This window comes from Marmota flaviventris, chromosome 6, assembly GCF_047511675.1.
Source record: "Marmota flaviventris isolate mMarFla1 chromosome 6, mMarFla1.hap1, whole genome shotgun sequence".
NCBI classification, from domain to species: Eukaryota; Metazoa; Chordata; class Mammalia; order Rodentia; family Sciuridae; genus Marmota; species Marmota flaviventris.
Genome location: NC_092503.1, coordinates 131,145,828 through 131,160,656, shown reverse-complemented (window position 1 = coordinate 131,160,656; position 14,829 = coordinate 131,145,828).

The following is a 14,829-nucleotide window of genomic DNA, read 5'->3' as shown; positions in this document are numbered from 1 at the left end:
GTTAGGAATATGATTAGGTTATGGTTGACATTATTATTAGGGTTAGGTTTAGGGCTAGGTTTAGGGATAGATTTAGGGATAGGTAAGTGTTTGTGTTAGTTTTAGAGTTAGAGTTAGGGATAATATTAGGGTTAGGGATATTTTTAAGTTTAGTGTTAGGATTATGATTAGGGTTACGGTTGGTGTTACTGTTAGAATTAGGGTTACGTTAGTGTTAGGGTTAGGGATATGGTTAGGGTTTGGGTTAGGGTTAGGATTAAGGTTATGTTTAGCTTTAGGGTTAGTGTAAGGGTAAAGGTTAGGGTTAAGGTTAGGGTTATTTTAAGAGTCAGGGTTAGGTTAGGGTTAGTGTTAAGGTTAGTGTTAGGGTTAGAGTTAGGGTTTGTGTTAGGTTTAGGGTTAGGTTAAAGGATTGTGTTAGGTTTAGATTTAGGGTTAGGGTTATGTACAGGATTAGGTTTAGATTTAGGATTCTGGTTAGATTTAGGGTTAGTGTAAAGTTTAAGTTTAGGGTTAGGATTAGGGTTTGTGTTAGGTTCAGGGTTGAAATAGGATTAGGTTTAGGATTACGTTTAGGTTTAAGAATAAGATTAAGTTTAGATTTAGGGTTAGGATTAGTGTTAGGTTTAGGTTTGGGTTTAGGTTTAGGGTTAGTGATAGTGTTAGGGTTGAGGATAGGGTTTGTGTTAGAATTCGGGTTAGGGTTAGTGTTAGTGATAGTAATAGGGTTTTGTTTAGGGTTCGGTTTAGGTAAGAGTTAGGGTTAGGGATAGGTTATGTTTAGGGTTATGGTTTGGGTTAGGGTTGTTTTAGGGTTAAGGTTACGGTTATGGTTAGGGTTAGTTTTACGGATAATGTTAGCATTAGGGTTATGGCTAGGGTTAGATTTCGGGTTAGTGTTAGGGTTACTGTAATGGTTAGAGTTAGTGTTAGGGTTAAGGTTAGAATTTGAGTTAGGGTTAGGGTTAGGCTTAGGGTTAGATTTAGTTTACGGTTAAGTTTAGGGTAAAGGTTTGTGTTAGGATTAGATTTAGGGTTAGGTTGAGGGTCTGTGTTAGAATTTGGATTAGGTTTAGGATTAAGGTAAGTTTTAGGGTTAGGGTTAGAATTAGGGTTAGGATTAGGGTAAGGGTTACAGTTAGGGTTAGAGTTAGGGTTAGAGATAGAATTAGGGTTAGGGGTAGGTTTAGGGTTTGTGTTAGGTTTCCGGTTAGGTTTCGGGTTAGGGTTTGTGTTACGGTTAGTATTAGGGTTAGGTTTAGGCTTACAGTTAGGATTAGGGTTAGAGTTAAACTTAGGGTTAGGTTTTGGTTTGATGTTAGGGTTAGGGTTAGGGTTAGGTTTAGTGTTAGGTTTAGGGTTAGGGTAAGGCTGAGTGTTAGGGTTAGGGTGAGGTTTATTATTATGGTTAGGTTTCCAGTTTGGGTTAGGGTTAGGGTTAGTGTTAGGGTTAGGTATAGTGTTAGAGTTAGGTTTAGTTTTAGGGTTAAGGTTGGAATAAGGGTTCTGGTTAGTGTTACTATTAGGGTTATTGTTAGGGTTAAGGATCAGGTTCAGTTTAGGCTAAGGTTTAGTTTTAAGGTTATAGTAAGTGTTAGGTTTTTTGTTAGTGTTCGGGTTAGCATTAGGGTTAGAGTTAGGGTTAGTGTTCGGGTTAGCATTAGGGTAAGTGTTAGGGTTAATGTTAGGATTAGTGTTAGGATGAGAGTTAGGGTTATGTATAGATTTAGGGTTAGTGTTTCAGTTAGGGTTAGGGTTAGTTTTATGGTTTATATTAGGGTTAGAATTAGTGTTAGGATTAAATTACATTTAGTATTAGGGTTTGTGTTAGTGATTCGAAAAGGGTTAGTGTTTCCGTTATGGTTAGGATTTGGGTTAGATTTTGGGTTAGGGTTAGGGTTAGGTTATTGTTATGGTTATGGATATGGTTAGGGTTTGTTGTAGGGTTAGATTTAGGGTAAAGGTAAAGGTTAGAGTTAGTGTTAGGGTTAGGGTTACTGTTAGAGTTAAAATTATTTTTAGTATTAGGGTTAAGGTTAGGTTAGGGTTAGGGTTAGGAATAAAGTTAGTTATAGGGTTAGGATTTGTCTTAGATTTAGAGTTAGGTTTAGGGTGAAGGTTTGGGTTAGGGTTAGGGTTATTTTTAGGGTTAGGTTTAGGGTTAGAAATAGCTTAAATTTAGAGTTGGGGTTCAGTTTCGGGTTAGAGTTTGTTAGTATTAGGTTAGGTTAGGGTTAGAGTTAGGGTTAGTGTTAGGGTTAGGGTTAGGGTTAGTGTTAGTTTTGTGTTAGGGTTATGGTTATGCTTAGGTTTAGTGTTAGGGTTAGTGTTAGGTTTCGGTTTCGGTTTCGAAAAAGTGTTCACTTTAGGGTAAGTTTTACGATTTTGGTAAAGGTTAGGTTTAGGTTTAGTGTTAAGGTTGGGTAGGGTTAGGTTTGTTTTTATTGTTAGTGTTAAGGTTATCGTTTTGTTTATGTTTAGGGTTAGAGTTAGTGTTAGGGTTATATTATGGTTAAAACTAGTGTTAGGATTAAGGTTCGATTTAGGATTAAGGGTTTGTGTTAGGGTTTTAGATAGGGTTAGGGTTTTGGTTATGGTTAGGATTCGTGTTAGGGTTAGGGTTAGGGTAAGGTTAGGGTTATTGTTTGGGTTAGGGTTAGGTTTGTTTTAGTGTTAGGGTTATTCCTAATTTAAACTCTAAAACTAAACCTTATAATAACCATAACCATAACCATAACACTAACCCTAACCTTAGCACTAGACCTAGCCCTAAACCTAAACCTATCCCTAAATCTAACACTATCCCTAACCCTAACACTAAACCTAACCCTAACCATAACCCTAAAATGAACCCTAAGCCTCACTCTAAACCTAATACTAACCATAAAACTATCCCTAACCCTAACCCTAACACAAATCCTAAAAATAATCCGAACCCTATCACAACGATAATCCTAACATTATCACTAATACTAACACTAACCCTAATGCTACAACTAACCATAAGACTAACTTTAACATGACCTTTAACCTAATCCTAATTCTAACCATAAATCTAACCCTAACCTTAACCCTTACCTAAACATAACCCTAACCCTAAACCTAAACCTAACAATAACCCTATCCCTAACCATAACCGAATCCTAACCCTAACCCCTCATCCTAACCCTAATGTAACCCTAAATCAAACCCTAACCCTAATTATCACATAAACCCTAACCCAAAACTATAACCCTAAATGTAACCTAACCCTAATATTTGCCCTTACCTAACCTAACCCTAATTATCACCCAAACCAAAACCCTAACTTGCTTCCTAAACCTAATGCTAAACCTAATACTAACCCTAATTCAAACCCTAACACTAACCCTAAACCTAAATATATCCCAAACTCAAACAGTAAGTGTAACCCTAACTTTAACCCTAACCTTAACATATCCCTAACACTAAACCTAATCCTAATACTAATCATAAACCTAACCCACACCCTAACACTAACCCTAACCCTAACCCTAAACCTAACCCTAACACAAAATCTAACATTAACCCTAACCCTAACACTAACCCTAAGCCCCACCCAATGCTAACTCTAACCCTAAACTTAACCCTAACCCTAACCCTAACACAACCCTAACCCTAAACCTAAACCTAAACCTAACACTAACACTAACACTAAACCTAACACTAACACGAACTCGAATCCGAACCCTAAATAACTAACCCTAATAATAACCTAACTCGAATCCTAACCCTAAAAGTATGCCTAAACCTTAAACTAAACCTAACACTAACCCTAAACCTAACCCTACCACAGACCTTAACCCTAACTCTAACTCTAAAAAAAACCCTAACCACAAATCTGACCCTAACACAAAACCTAACCCTAACCCTAAGACTAACCCTAAACCTTAATATAACCCTAACAATAAACCTAATCCTAACACTAATCCTGAGCCAAATATAAACCTAACCCTAACCAAACCATACCCCTAAACATAAACCCTAACACAAAACCTAAACCTAACCTTAATACTAAACTTAATGCTAAACCGAACCCCAATCCTAACACGAACCCTAACCCCAACCCCAACCCTATCACTAATCCCAACCCAATCTCCAACGTGAATCCTAACACTAACCCTAAACTTAACCCTATCCATAACTCTAACACTAACCCTAACCTATGCATAACCCTAACCTATGCATAATCCTAACCCTAAGTCTAAACCTAACCCTAAGCCTCACTCTTACCCTAATCCTAACCATAACCTTAAACCTTACGCTATCTCTAAACCTAAAACAAACACTAACCCTATACCTTACCCTAACACAAACCATATCCTTCACCCATAACACTAATCCTAACACTAACCCAATCACTGATTCTAACTCTAAAACTGACCATAACTCTAACCCCAACAATAACACTAACACTAAAACTAAAACGCACCCTAATCATAACCTAACCCTAAACCTAACACTAACCCTAATCCATAACATTAACCTATTCATAAAACTAACCCTACACCTAACCCTAGCCCTAACCCTAAAATTAACCTTAAACCTTTACCTAAACCTAACAATATTCCTAACCCCATCCCAAACACTAACACAAAACGTAACTTAAACATAACTCTAACCCTAACACTAACCCTAACGCTAATGCTAACGTGAACCCTAACTCTAAACACAACCATAAACCTAAACCTAACCCTTAAACTAATATTAAACCTAACACTAACCTAACACTAACTGTAACCCTAACACTATCCCTAACCTTAAAACTAACTAAACCTAACATTTACATGAACATAATCTGACCCTAAAACTAACCCTAACACTAAACCTATACCTAAAACTAGTCCTATCCCTAACATTAACCCTAACCACAACCCCTAACTGTACCCTAACCCTAACCCTAGCCCTAAACCTAAACCTAATCTTTACCATAACCGTAATCCTAACCATAACCCTAACTCTAACACTAACCTTAAAACTCACACTTACCCTAACCCTAACACTAACCCGAACCTTAACCTTAACACTAAGCTAAACCCAACACTAACCCTTACACAAACACCATTCCTAACACTAACCCTAACCGTAATTCTAACCCTAACCCTCACTGTAACCCTCAATATAACCCTAAACCAAACCCTAATCCTAAATCTAAAATGAACCCTAAACCATAAACTTAACACTAAGCCTAACCTAACTGTAACCCTAAACCTAAACCTAACCTTAACCCTGACACTAACCCTAATTCTAAACCTAAAACTAAACCTAATCCAAACCCTAACTCTAACACTAACCCTAACCCTAACCCTAACACTAACCATAAATCTAAAACTAAACCTAACCCAAATCCAACACTAACCCTAAGCATAACCTAACTGTAACCCTTACCCTGACATAAAACTAACCCTAAACTTAACCCTAACCCGAACACTATTCTAACCCTAACACTAACCCTAACTCTATTTCTAAACCTAAGCTTAAACCTAACCTTAAATCTAACACTAACCTAACTCTAAACCTAACGCTAACACTAACCCTAAACCTAACCCTAACCCTAAAACTAACCTCAACCCTAACCTTAACCCTAAGAATAACCTTAATACTAACCATAACACTAACCTTAAACCTAACACTAACACAAAATCTAAACCTAACCTAATCCTAACACAAACCATAATCCTAACCCTAAACCGAACCCTAACCTAAACTTAACACTAACCCATACCTTACCCTAACCCTAACTCATACATTAAAACTAAAACTAACCAGAAACCTAACCATAACACTAAACCTAACCTTAACCCTAAATATAAAACTAATACTACCTTAACCCTAACCCTACAATAACTCTAAATATATTCCTAACACTAACACTATTCCTAACCCTAACCCTAAGCCCAACCCTAACACTAACAATAAGCCTAACCTAAATCTAACCTTAACCCTAACACTAACCCTAATTATAATCCTAACCCGAACCCTCATCCTAACCATAAACACTAATGATAACCTAACTCTAACCCTAACCCTAACACTAACCCTAAACCTAACCCTAACCTAACGCTAACACTAACTCTAACCCTAAAATTAACACTATCCCTAACCCTAAACCTATACCTAACCCTAACCCTAACCCCCTAACATGAATCCTAACCTTAACCCTAAATCAAGTAACCCTAACCCTAACACGAACCATAACCCCAAACTCTAATCCTAACCATAACACTAACCCAAACGTAACTCTAATCTTAACCTAACCCTAACCCTAAAACTAAACCTAACCATAATCCTAATCATAACCATAACCCTAAACATTACACTAACCCGAAACCTAACGCTAAACTTAACCCTAATCCTTAACTGTAAACCTAACACTCAACCTAACCCTAACTCTACAGTAATACTAACTTCATCATAACCTAAACCTAATTCTAACCTTACCTTAACCCTAATCAAACATGAACACTAACACTAAAACCTAATCCTAACACTAACTTTAACCTTAATGCTAACCCTAACTCTAACCCTGAAACTAAAACTAAGCATAACCCTAAACCTAAACCTAAAACTAACACTAACCCAAACCCTAACCCTAATATGAATCATAACCTAACCAATAACCCTAAGTAAACCTAACCCTAGCCCTATCCCTAACACTAACCCTAACCCCAAACCTAACCCTAAATCTAACACTAACCCTAAACTAATCATAACCCTAACCTATCCTTAAGCCTAAACCTAACCCAACCCTAATCATAATCATAACACTAACCCTAACCATAAAACTAACCCTAAAATAACAGGAAACCTTAAACCTAACCCTACCATAACCTAACACTCACCCTAACCCCTAACCCTACCAGTAACAATAACTCTAATCATAACCCTCACACTAACCATAAACATTACCATTAATCCTAACCTTAACACTAACACTAACCCGAAACCTAACCCTAACCCTAACACTAACACTAACCCTAACCTAACCCTAACCATAACACAAACTTTAATCCTAAACTTACCCTAATCCTAACACTAAAATAACATTAATCGTAATCCTAAAACCAACCTTATTCTAACCATAACACTAATCCTAAACTTAACCCCAAAACTAACTCTAACCCTAAACTAACCCCATCCCTAACCCTAACCCTAACCCTTACACTAGCCCTAACCCTAACTCTAACACGAACTCTAATCTAACCCTAAGAATAAACCTAAACTTACCCTAAACCTAACCCTAATCCCTATACCTAACTCTAAACATAAACTTAATACTACCCTACCCCTAACCCTAACCCGAATCCTAACACTAACCATTATTCTAAACCTAAACCTAACCATAATCCTAACTTTAACACTAATCTTAATCCTAACACTTACATTAAAACTAAATATGACCCTAAACCTGACACTAATCATAATCCTAACTGTAAACCTAACCCAAAACTTAATTATCATGCTAAACCGAACACTAACACTAACCCTAACTGTAACCCTAACACTAATACTAACCCTAACTGTAACCCTAACACTAATCCTAACCCTAACCCTAAACCTAAGCCTAACCCTAACATGAACCCTAAGCCAAATACTAATGCTAATGTAAATTTAACCCTAACCCTATCCTTAACACAAACCCTAAACCCAAACCTAACCCCAACTCTAACACTAACCCTAAACCTATTTATAACCCTAACCCTAATGTAACCCTAATTCTAACACTAACACTACATCTAACCCTAACACTTACCCTAACTCTAACCCTAACAATCACCCTAACCCTAAACCTAACACTAACACTAAGTCTAATTATAACCCTAAACCTAAACCTAACCCTTAACCTAACTCTGACCCTTACCCTAACACTACCCCTAACCCCAACACTAACACTATCCCTAACCCTAACACTAACCCTGATCCTAACCACAACTGTAATCCTAATCCTAACCCTAACACTAACTGTAAAATAAACCAAAAACTTAAACATAAACCTAACCCTAACATCACCCTAATCCTAACCCTTCATTTACACTAACCCCAACCCTACTGAAAACCTAAAAACACCCAAAACCTAACCCTAACCCTAAACTTTCCTCTAAATCTAACACAAACACTAACACTAACCCCATCCACTAATACTAACACTAACCCTAACCCTTACCCTAACCTATCACTAATCCTAAACTTAAAACTAAAACTAACCCTAAACCTAAACCTGACCAAAACACTAATACTAACTCTAACACTTACCGTAATGCTAACCCTAAACCTAACACTAACCCTAACCCTAACCCTAAAAGGACCTCTCACCCTAACCCTAACACTAACCCTAACCACAACAGGAACTCTAACCCTAATTCAAACACTAACCCTAACCTTAAACCTAAACAAAGCGCTAATACCAATGTTAACACTAAACTTAACTCAAATTCTAACCCTAACACTAACACTAACCCCAACACTAACACTAAACGTAACACTTACCCTAACCTAACACTAACCCTAACACTAAACCTAACCAAAACACTAATATTAACCCTAAGAAAACCCTAAATTTACCAGTAACTGTAACATTGACCCTAACACTAACCCAAACAGGAACTCTCTCCCTAAAACTAAAACTAAACCTAACCCTAACTCTAAACCTAAACCTAAATTTAAGTCTAAACCTAACACTAACCCTAACACTAAACCTCAACCAAATCCTAACCCTAACCCTAATCTATCACTAATTCTAACCCTAATTCTAAACCTAACCCTAAATTTAAAACTAACATTTACCCTAAATCTAACCCTAACACGCCCCTAACCCTAATCCAAACCATTCCCCTAACCTAACCCTAACCCTAACACTAAAACTAAGTTAACACTAATCATAGTCCTAAAACTAACCCTATTTTTAAACTAACCCTAACCCTAACTCTAAACTAAGCCTAAGACTAACATTTACACTAATGCTAAACCTAACAATAAACCAAACCTATCCTAACCCAAACAGTAATCCTAACTCTAAACTTTATTCTAACATGAACCCTAACCCCAACCCTAATCCTAACACTAATCCTAACACTAACTGTAACCTTAATTCTCACCCAATTCCTAACATGAACCCAAACCCTAATCCAAATGAAAAACCTAAACCTAATCTAACCCTACCTCTAACCCATACGTAACACTAACACTAACAATAACATTAATTCTAACCCCAACCCTAACCCTATCATTAACCTAACCATAACACTAATGATAAACCTAACATTACCCTAACCATAACCCTAAACCTAACCCTAACCCTAACCCTAACTTTAAACCTAATCCTACCGTAAGCCTAACAATAACCTTAACACAAACCCTAACCCTAATCCTAATTTGAACCCTTACCCTAACCATAACCCAAATCATAATCCTAACCCTAACCCTAAACCTAAACCTATCCCTAAACTTAACCCTTACCCAAACTCTAAGCTTAACACTAACCCTAACACTAACCCTTACCCTAAGACTAACACTAACACTAACCCTAATCCTAACACTAACCCTAACCATAAACCTAACACTAATCCTAACCCTAATCCTAAACCTAACCATAACACTACCCATAACCCTAACCCTAACTCTAACACTAACACTAAAGTTAACCCTAAATCTAACACTATCCCTAACCCAAACCCTAACCCTAACACTAACACTAACCCTAACACTAACCTAACCCTAACACTAACCATAACCCTAACTCTTACACGAACCCTAACCTAAACCTAACACTATCTCTAAACCTAACCCTAACCCCAAAACTAAACATAACCCTAACACTAACTCTAAACTAAACCTAAACCAAACACTAACATTAACACAACCCTAATCCTAACCCTAACATTTATCCTAAACCTAACCCTAACCCTAACACTAAACCTAACCCTAAACCTACAATGATGTCTAACCTTAAAACGAACCCTAAACCTAACCCTAACCCTAACCCTAACACTTTTCTAAACCTAACCCTTACCCTAACACTAAACTTAACACTAAACCTAACCCTAACCCTAACATTAACCCTAAACCTAATCCTAACCCTATCACTAACACTAACCCTAAAACAAACACTAAACCTCACCATAAATGTAACCCTAACCATAACACTTACTCTAAACCTAATCCTATCATTAACCTTAAACCTAACTCTAACACTAACCCAAAGAGTAATCCTAACCCTAAACCTAACCCTAACTGTAACACTAACCCTAACCGTAATCCTACACTTAACCCTAACACTGACTCTAACACTATCTCTAATATGAAACCTAAACCTAATCCTAATTATAACCCTAACAGTAACCCTAACCATAACTCTAACACGAAACCTATACATAATCCTAACCTTAACCCTAACACTAACCCACACCCTAACCTTAACCCTAACAGAAACCCTTAAAATAATGGTAACACTAACACAAACCCTAACCAAACTGTAACCCTAATCCTAACCTAATCCAAAACCCTACCTAAAACTAATCTTAAACCTAACCTTAACACTAACCTAAACACTAACCCTAACCCCAACCCTATAACTAAACCTAATCCTAAATCTAAACCTAACACTAACCCTAACCCTAAACCAAACCCTAATTCTAACTCTAAACTTAACCGTAACCCTAATTATAAACTTAACCCTAACCCTAACACAAACCCTAACACTAGTCCTAAAGCCAACCCTAACCCTTATTCTAAAACTAAGCCTAACCCTAAGCTGACCCTAGGCCTAAACCTAACCCTATCACAAACACTAACCCTAACCGAAAACTAACCCTAACTCTAACCCTACCCCTAACCCAAATACTAAACCTAAACCTAAGATTTTCCCTAATCTTAACTGTAACCCTAAAACTAACCCTAATCCTAACCCTAACACAAATCCTAACAGAAACCTAACACTAACCCTAACACTAACCATAACCCTAACCTTAACACTAACCGTATCCCTCACCCTAACACTGTCTCTAACCCTAACTTTAACCCTAACACTAACCCTAACCCTAATCCTTACCCTATCCCTAACACTCAACTAATCCTAACCCTAAATCTAACAATAATCATAACCTAAACCTGACACTAATCCTAAATCTAACTATAACACTAAACAAACACTAACACTATCCCTAATGGTAAACCTAAATATTACACTAACCCTAACCCTAACACTAACTCAAACTGCAACTCTAACCCTAAACCTAATCCTAACAGTAACCCTAACCCTAAACATAACCCTTCCCTAACCCTATTCCTAATCCTAAACTGACCCCTAAACCTATCCATTACCCTAAGCCAAACACTCTCCCTAATACTAACCTAGTCCTAACACTAATCCTTAGCCTATCCCAAACCCTAATTATTTTACTATTCCTAACCCTAGGCCTCATTCTTGCTCTGGCCTTAACCCAAAACCTGACCCTTATCTGACCCTTACACTAACCTAGATCTAAACCTGACACTAACCCTAAACCGGACCGTAACTCTTCGCCTACCAGTAAACCTATACCTTAACCTAACAGTAACACTAGCACTAGACCAAACCTCATCCTAAATAGAGTCATAAATCTGGCCCTATCCCTAAACCAAAACATTGAACTAGCCCTAACAATAACCCTTAACCTAACACAAAAATAACCCTATGCCTAGACCCAACGCTATTCCTAATTCTGGCCCTAATCCTAACCCAAACACTGACGCTTATTCTAACACAAACCAATAGCTCTAAACCTTATCCTAACCCAAAATCTAACCCTAATAATAGACTTATCCATAACCCTAACCCTAATACTAGCCATAACCTTAACCCATAGCCCTAACGGTAGCCATAAACATCACACAAACCTAGCCCTTATCCTATGCTTAAACCTAGCCCTAAATGTAACTCTAACCATAACACTAGACCTGACCCTAACACTAACCCTCGACCTAGTCCTAAACCTAGCTCAAACTCTAACCTTTTCCCTAATCATAACACTGACCCTAACCCTAACCCTAACCCTAGCAATGACTCTAACCTTTACCATCGCCCTAGACCTAACCCTAGTTCAAACCCTAATACTTACCCTTAATAGAACCCTGACACTAACGCTAGGCCTAACCCTAACCCAAGCCATAAACTTAACCTTAACCCTAGCCCTAAACTTAGCTCTAACCTTATCCATTACCCTAAAGGTAAGCCTAAACCAAATGTTAACGCTAGGCCTAACGCTAACCCTATTGCTATCAATAACCATATCCATTACTCTAAACCTAACCTGAATCCTAAACCTAATCCTATCCATTATCCGAATCCTAAACCAAATCCTAATGATAATACAAGCCTTAAACCTAAACCTTAACCTAAACCAAGCCATACCTGGACACTGACCATAATAAAACACCTAGCTCTAAAACTGACCCTTACCCTAAACCTAAACCTTCCACTAGACCTAGCCATAACCTAACCATAAAACTACCACTTACATTGATCATAGACCTGACATTAACCCTAGCCCTAATCTTAGCCCTATCCCTAACACATACCCTCATCCTGGCACTAAACCTAGCCTTAATATTAACCCAAACACTAACCCTAGCCCTAATCAAATTCTAATCCGAACCCTAGCTATAAACCTAGCTATAATACCCTTCCCCTAAATCTAACCCTAACCCTAACACTAACACTGACACCAACCATAACCCTAGCCCTAACCCTAGGCCTAACCCTAACCCTAACCTTAGCACTAATCCTAGCTCTAATTTAGCCCTAACCCTAAACCTACCCCTAACTCTAGCTCAAAGAATTTCTCTAATTGCACCCCAGTCCTATTTCTTGTTCTAACCCTATCCATTACTGTAACCCTAACACTAGCCCTAACCTTACCCTAATGCAGGCCCTAGCCCTACACCTAGATCTAACCATAACAAGAAATCTAAGCCTAAACCTCATCCTACCACTAGCCCTAACACTATCGTTAATCCTAAAACTAGCCCTATTCCTAGCCCTTGATCTAAAGCAAAACTGAGCCATAGCCCTAACCTAACCCTAGCCTAATGGTAAAGCTAGACCTGACATTAGCCCTATCCCTAATTCTTACCCTAACCCTAACACAAAACCTAACCCTACTCCTAGCCTTAATCCTAGCCCTGATTCTAGTCCTATCCCTAACCCTGATCAGTAATGCTGATCCTGACTCTGACCCTAACACTACCCCTATCTCTAATAATCTCCCTAAACCTAAACCTAATCTAAACACTAGACCTTGACCTAGACCTAATGCTATCTCTAATCATAAACCTAGTTCTTACATTAGCCATAGTCCTTCACTAGCCCTAACCTAACTCAAAACCTAGCCCTAATCTGAGCCCTAATTCTAGTTTTAATCGTATCCCTAACCCTATCCCTACCCCTAACACTTAACCTAAACCTAACCCAAAACCTAAACCTTGTCCTAACCCGAAGCCTAAACCGAAACATAGCCCTATTCCTAACGATAACACTAGGCCTCAATCTAGATATAATTTTATCCATTCCTCTAACTATAACCCAAAGCAAATTCTAACCCTAGACCTAACCCTAACCATAGCCCTAACATATCCATAAACCTACTCCTAGCTGTAGCTCTAATCCTATCCATTACCTGTACCATATCTTTAACCAAATTCAATCCCTAGACCTAACTCTAATTCTATGCCTTACCCTAACCCTGTCAATTATACTAAACCTAACCTGAACCTGAAACCTAACCATATCCATTACTCTAAACCTAATGCTAATTTCAGCCTTAACCCTAAACCTTAACTTAACCCATACCTTAATCCTGACTCTGACCCTAATAATACCCCTAGCTATAAACCTGACCCTAACCCTCAACGTAACCCTTACAATAGACCTGGTCATAAACTTAAACCTAAAATTATCCCTAACCATAAGCCTACAACTGACATTAGCCATAGACCTAATCCTAGCCCTAACACTAGCACAAACACTACCACTAATCCTAGCCCTAATACTAGCCTTAATCCTAATCCTAACTGTAACCAGAGCCCTAACCCTAATTTTATCCCATGCTTAGCCCAAAATGTAGCTGTAACATCATACCTTACCCTAACCCTAATGCTAACACTAACACTAGTCCTAACTCTAGGCAAAATTCTAACACTAACCTTAGGGCTAATCCTAGCCCTAAATTAACCCTAATCCTAAACCTAATTCTATCCCTAGCCCTAAGACTAACTCTAGCTCTCGCCCTAGCCCTATCCCTAGTTCAAAACCTATTCCTTACCACAACCCAAAGCCTAACCCTATCCCTAGCCCCAACCCTAATTCTAACCACCATCCAAGCCATAAACCTGGTTGTAAACCCTAACCTTAATCCCAAACCTCACCTTAACACTAGCCCTAAACTTAATGCTAATTGGAAAACTAGCTCTAACACTACCCTAGCCCTAAAACAACACTGAGCCATAATCCTAACCCTAATTGTTAACCTAAACCAAACATTAACCTTACACCTATCCCTAAACTTAGCCCTAATTTGAGTCCTAACCCTAAACATAGAAATAACCCTGACCCTGATGGGACCCTAACAGTACCCCTACCTCTAAACATTGCCCAACATTAACCCTAGAAATAGCCCTAATCAGAAAACTAGTTCTCTCATTAGCCATAGCCCTAATGCTGACACAAATCCTAGCCTAATCCTAGCCCTTACTCTAACCCTAAACCTAACCCTACCTCTAACCCTATCCCTTATACTAAGACAAACCATCTCCCTAATGTTACTCTAGTCTTAAACT